Raw genomic sequence first — 6,941 nt, forward strand, 5'->3', positions numbered from 1 at the left:
AGTAAGCAAATTGAGAATGTACTTGGGAGTTCCATACACATTTAATGTGACATATCTAAAGTAACATGCTTTGTGTTTTGTATTTCTAATTTTAATTACATAATGTAAACAAATATATAATGAGTAAGTCATCAAATGCCCTCGGCCCCCCAAATCCTATCCAGTGTGTACAGTGCATGCCATGTAGCCTGAGAAGGTCTGGGAAGCCAGGGTCAATTCTGCTGTAGAGAGAAAGCCGTGGCTTCCAGCCTTTCCCGAGACATGGAAGAGAAATTAACTCCGCCCAACCCCACAGCGATGCCCCAGGGCCTTGGCCAAATGGGACGTGATGGCAGAACACCTCTCACCACCTCGTTTTCTCAAGAGGAGGATAGAGCCGGACTACTCTTGATCAGGGGACTTCCCAGGTGGCTCAGTGGTGAAGAATCTGCCTGCCGCAGGACATGCGGGTTGGAACCCTGGGGTGGGAAGATTCCCCGGAGCTGGGAATGGCAGTCCACTCCAGTATTCTTGCCTGGGAAATCCCATGGACAGAGGAGCCTGGAGGGCTTCAGTCCATGGGGTCACAAACAGTCAGACAGGACTTAGCAACTAAACAACAACAACCCTTGTTGTTGACACTTGTAGTCTCCTAACTGAGACAGTCAGAACCACTGCATTCTTCTCTCGGCCACACTGGAATATCTGAGAGCGCTTTCAGAGGACCTAATCCCTGACAACGTGTTGCCCAATCTTCTGACCATGAACTGATACATAGCCTTTCAAGTTCTCTTTTGTATAAACTCAGATTACTTATGTAAGACTCTTAGGAGCAAAGGAAAAAAAAAAAAAAAAACTGGGGAAGAGAAAACAGGGAGAAACAAGTTGTGTCGTTCCCTTCAGCTGGGATGGGACTGGGGCGGGCAGGCGAAATAAACACCTGAAATGCTCTTGACCTTCAGGTTGAGAGTAACTGCCTGGGGAGCTGATTTTTCCTCCCTTTCTTCCCTCTTTCCCTCTCTTCCCACCTCTCCCCTTTCTTTCTTCTTTTCTTTATCCTTTTCTTTGCTTTTCTGCCAACTCCCCCTCCACGCCTTTTCTCATCTTCTGAGTAGAAAGGAGAAAAGGATTAGGGCATCGTGAGTCAGCCATGCAGCCGGTAGCAAGGGCCAGACAGGAACCCGTCCTTCGAGCCTTCCTCCAGTCATCTTGAGCAGGTCACTTTGTTCTCGCGGAGGCCAAGTGTCCATCCATGTGCAGTAAAGATAGCACCGCCTTCTTCTGCAACCCCTCGGGTGGTTGTGTAGGAAATGAAGGTGGCAAGGTCTTTGAAAGGACCTTATACTCGTTATCAAGGTTTTTCCCAATTAGAGCCTTCTCTCCATTCCATTCCTTATGCAGTGCAAGCTCAGCATCTGTCACAGAAGAAGCATTGTCCCTGATTATGTTACCAACTGCCTCCAATATAATGCAAATCGACAAAAAAATGCACTATGTGAGAGTTGCAAGTTAAGTGTTATTTGGGGCAAGATGAGAACTATAGCCCAGGAGACAGCACCAGCACCTTTGAGAAAATGCTCCAAAGAAGCAGCGGGAAGATCAGTATATACGTGAGTCTGGCAATCAAGTACATATTGAACTCTTTTCAGTGGGTGTTGAAGGTCAGTGGCTGCGGCAGCACATTATTTAATCCTTTCGGAGGTAGATGGCAGGTGCCAGTTTGTAGTTGACACAAAGTAACTCAGAAAAAGACTTAATCTGTGCCAGTGATGCACGCACTGGGGACACTGGCAGAGTGCAGGAGATGGGCCCTTATGCCCCAGAGGCAAGCGACTCCCTACACGTCCGTATAAGAACCACATCTGATGCCCAGATATCATTCCTATTGGTCACCCCCAGGAATTTAGTTACTTGAGCCTTGTTGACTATTCTCTTTCCATATATGGGTGATCAAGCAGGGGTGGCTTGATCAACAGGATTTGAGGACCTAAGTTGTCAGAGTGCCCTCCCTCTGCCTCCCAGGCCCCCAGACCAAGCAGATTCCCGCTTAGGAAATGGCCAAACCAGAGCTCTTATTTTACAAATCAGGCCGATGCTGGCCAGACTTGTCCTGACTCATGAAAGTAAAGACTTTTGTAACTTCTCCGTGTCAATGACAAAAGCAAGTTGGAACTTCTGATGAATCAGTGAGAAAATAACTCACCCGAAAATAAACCAGTTACAACAGCAACTTAACTTCTCTAAAGACATTTAGGTACTCTGAGTGACAAATGGGAAAACAGGAAGTTTTGCTTTCTTTAATGAACATTTCAGTAACCAATGGTGTTTCTATGTACAAATCTACATAAAAATGCAGATTTTATTTTCTCCCTTTTAAAGCTCTAAGGACAGAAGTAAAACTGCCAATACTATTTAAGTTTAGCACGCCCAAATTGCCTAATTTATTTGTATTTTAACAAAATAATTATTTTTGGAAATTGTGGCCCAAAGATCACTACTTTAGAATATTTTCATGTAAAATTTACTAAAAACCATTGAATTTTAACTTACAGTATATGAATTTTATGGTATATAAGTTATATCTCAATAAAATGTTTTAAGTTTTAGAACTTTGTTCTACCAGATATTTCAAATCCTCCTTTATCTCTATCTTGGTGAACTATGGACTGGTAAAAAGCAAGTTCTTAAGGACTCCTCAAAATGGTCAGTCCATGATTATTCATTTTTGCTTAACTATTCAAGAAATTAGACAAAACTTGCAGTTTTTACAATGTTTTAAATTAAGACAGTTTAAATATATAGAAAATTATACATATTTATATAATGTAGGAAATTAGAATATGCCACCTCAAAATATGCCACTTTGGCATAAAGATAACTTTTTTTTCCAATTATCTTTTATCTTAAAAAAATCTTATTGGAGTATAGTTGCTTACAATGTTGTATTACACTTGTACAGCACAGTGAGTCAGCTATACATACGTCCCCTCTATTCTCGATCTCCTTCCCATTCAGGTCACACAGAGCACTGAGTGGAGCTCTTTGTCCCACACAGCAGGCTCTCATTAGTTATATCTATTTTATACACAGCGGTATACACATGTCAGTCCCATCCTCCCACCATCTCCCTTTCCCCTCTCAGTGTCTCTTCTCTACATCTGTGTCTCTAAGGATAATATTAAGTGAGACTCAACAGATGCAGAAAGAAGCCCTCTCAGCTTCTTTATCTGACAAGCTTCCCTTATCTGACTAAAAGCAGAAACCTCTAGAATACCTGAACTTCCATAAATCTCCTTTCCAGGGCAAGTTTTATGGCTACAAAGACAGGAAGTTGGCTCTGACACGGACCTGCATAACCGAACCTTACTCCTTTACCTTCCCCCAAATATTTACCTTCTGCTGTCTGCCACTCTTGAAAACATAAAACCCCTTTCCCTCTATCTTGTCACTTCCCTAAAAATTTATTGTTCTTTATTAAAATGCAGTGTAAATCCCAGGTACCAACCATCCCTTTGAGTTACTCATCATAGAGTTCTCCTATGTATATGCATAATACATGTGTTAATAAACTGATTTTCTCTTGTTAACATTTCATCAGTCTGATTTGCAGGGTCCCAGATGAGAACCTAGGACCATAGAGGAAAAAAAGTTAAGTTTTTCCTCCCCTATAATAGAATTCATGTACCCCCTTCCTAAATTCACCAGTATGAACACTTTACCAAAGTATGGTCTGTCTTGGTAAATGGTTATGTGGACTTGAAAAGAATGTGTATTTTCTTGTTTCAGAGTGAAATGTTCTATTACGATTAATCAGGTCAAGTTGGTTGATTGTATTGTTCCAGTCAATTATATCCTGACAGATTGTTTTTATTTCTGTCCATTATTCAGGGAAGACTATTGAAATCTCCAACTATAACTGTGGGTTTTTCTCTATTTCCTGTTAGTTTTTCCTTCATTTGTCTTAAGCTCTGTTAATAGGAACATAAATGTATAGGATTGTTATGTCTTTCTGATGAAATGACCTTGCTATATCCCTTATAATAGTCTCTGCTATGAAATCTACTTTGTCTGATGTTAATATAGTCACTCCAGCTTTCCTCTGTACTGTCAGCAAGTCATATTATTTTTCATTCTTTCAATTTTAACCCACTTGTGTCTTTATATATAAAGTGCCTTTCTTGTAAGTAGAATACAATTTTATTGTATTCTATTTGTATACTGTTTTTTTAACCATCTGATGGTTTTTTTTTTGTTTTTAACCATCTGTTTTAACTGCTGCCTTTTAATTAGGGCAGATAAACATGTATGGTAGATAAGTCATGTATCGATGTGAGAGTTGGACTATAAAAAAAGCTGAGCATTGAAGAATTGATGCTTTTGAACCATGGTGCTGGAGAAGACTGTTGAGAGTCCCTTGGACAGCAAGGAGATCCAACCAGTTGATCCTAAAGGAAATCAGTCCTGAATATTCATTGGAAGGACTGATGCTGAATCTGAAACTCCAATACTTTGGCCACCTGATGGGAAGAACTGACTTATTTGAAAAGACGCTGATGCTGGGAAAGATTAAAGGCAGGAGGCAAAGGAGACAACAGAGGATGAGATGGTTGGATGGCATCACCGACTCAATGAACATGTGTTTGAGTAAACTCCGGGAGTTGGTGATGGACAGGGAGGCCTGGGGTTCTGCAGTCCGTGGGGTCGCAAAGAGTCGGACATGACTGAACAACTGAACTGAAACATGATTATTGATACACTTGAGTTTCAGTCAGTCAGCTTTCTATGTGTTTTCTGTTTTATCTGTTCTTAATCCACTTTATTTACTTTTTCTGCCTTCTTTCGGAATAATCAAATTTTTTCTGATTTTGTTTTATCTCCTATAGATTGTTAGCTATAACTTTGTTTTTATTCTTTAAGGTTTATAGTAGATATACTTAACTTATAACAGCTTCTGTTAAATGATTTAAAATGTAGTATTAAAAGTCTTACAATGGGGACTTCCCTGGTCCAGTGGTTGGGAATCCAGCTTCCAATGTAGAGGATGTGGGTTCGATCCCTGGTCAAGGAATTAAGCCTGCAAGCCACAACCAAGACCCGACACAGCCAAATAAATAAATACTTGCTCATAGCAGTCTGGAATTGACAGGGTAATCGGTGCCTTCAGCCAAGGACTAACAGGTGTGACTAAATAAATATTCCAGCTTGGGCTTCTCTGGTGGCTCAGCGGTAGAGCCTCTGCCTGCCAGTGCAGGAGACATGGGTTCAATCCCTGCTCCAGGAGGGTCCCACATGCCACGGAGCAACTAAGGCCATGCACCGCAGTCACTCAACCTGCACACGAGAGCCCAGGAGCCACAACTGCTGAGCCCACATGCTGCAAATACTGAAGCCTGTGCACCCCAGGTAGGGAGCAGCCCCTGCTCACTGCAACTAGGAAAAGCCTGTGCAACAATGAAGATCCAGCACAGCCATAAATAAATAAAAAATAAATATCCCAGCTCCCTCCTCCCTTGTGAGCTGACTCTGAGGCATGTGCCTCGCATTTTCCTGCAAGTCTCTCTATGGGATACACTGCCCTTGCCTACAAAGACGCTGACTTGATAACTCCCCCTGTATTTTCCTCCCCTGTCACATCTCCTCACTCCCTGTATCAGTTTGCTAGGGCAGTCAAAACAAAGCACCACAGGCTGGGTCACTTAAATAACAGAAATTTATTTTCCTAGGCTTCAATCAAGGGGTCAGAGATCAAGGTGTTGGCAGGTTTGGTTTCTTCTGAGGCCTCTCTCCTTGGCTTGTAAATGGCCGTCTTCTTCCTATGTTTTCACATGGTCTTTTTCCTGTGTGTGTTTATGTCCTCATCTCCTCTTCTTACACAGACCTAGTCATACTGGAATTGTTGTTCTTCAGTCACTAAATCATGTCCAACTCTTTGTGACCCCGAGGACTGTAGCCCTCCAGGCTCCTCTGTCCATGGGATTCTCTAGGCGAGAATTCTGGAGTGGGTTGCCATTCCCTCCTCCAGGATATCTTCCCAACCCAGAGATCAAACCGATGTCTCTTGCCTCTCCTGCACTGGGAGGTGGATTCTTTACCACTGAGCCACCAGGGACGCCCTGGGCTCACCTGTGTGACTTCATTTCTACCTTAATCATCTCTTTAAAGGCCCTGTCTCCATATATAGTTGCATTCTGAGGTATTGGAGGTTAAGACTTTAATATATGAATGGGTGGGTTACAATTCAGACCATGACATTCCCCTCCTGGTGTTTACTGCACCTCGCCAATGAACTGCTGCTGCTGCTAAGTTGCTTCGGTTGTGTCCGACTCTGTGCGACCCCATAGACGGCAGCCCACCAGGCTCCCCCGTCCCTGGGATTCTCCAGGCAAGGATACTGGAGTGGGTTGCCATTTCCTTCTCCAAGGCATGCATTCATGCTAAGTCGCTTTGGTCGTGTCTGACTCTGTGCGACGCTATGGACAGCAGCCCACCAGGTTCCTCGGTCCACAGGATTCTCAAGGCAAGAATACTGGAGTGGGTTGCCAGTTCCTTCTCCCCTCAGATGAACTACTTCCACCTAAATCCTTATCTCAGGATCTGATTTTGATCTTGCAGGGCCTTGGTCTGCAGCGACTTGAAGCACGATTTCAGCTCCTGGCCAGAGACTGAGGTCAGGCTGCAACAGCGAGAGTGCCGAACCCTAGCCACTAGACCAGCCGTCGGTGACAAGCCCCTGGCCCACGTGGCGTTGCAGGAAATGAATTTCCACAAAGAAGAGGAAAGTAGTGAAATAACTAAAGAGTTTATGAGGAGGAAAAGGGGTACGTGTGGATAAACACACAGGTGGGCACAGAGAGAGTTGTTTGAATCACTTATACGGGGGCATTTCTTCCCGGTTTCCTTTGGTCAGTCTTCTCGCTTTGCTTGCTTCTGAATCTGTACTTGGATTTTGTCAGGGTCCGCCC

The sequence above is a fragment of the Dama dama genome, chromosome 11 (genome assembly GCF_033118175.1).
Source record: "Dama dama isolate Ldn47 chromosome 11, ASM3311817v1, whole genome shotgun sequence".
NCBI classification, from domain to species: Eukaryota; Metazoa; Chordata; class Mammalia; order Artiodactyla; family Cervidae; genus Dama; species Dama dama.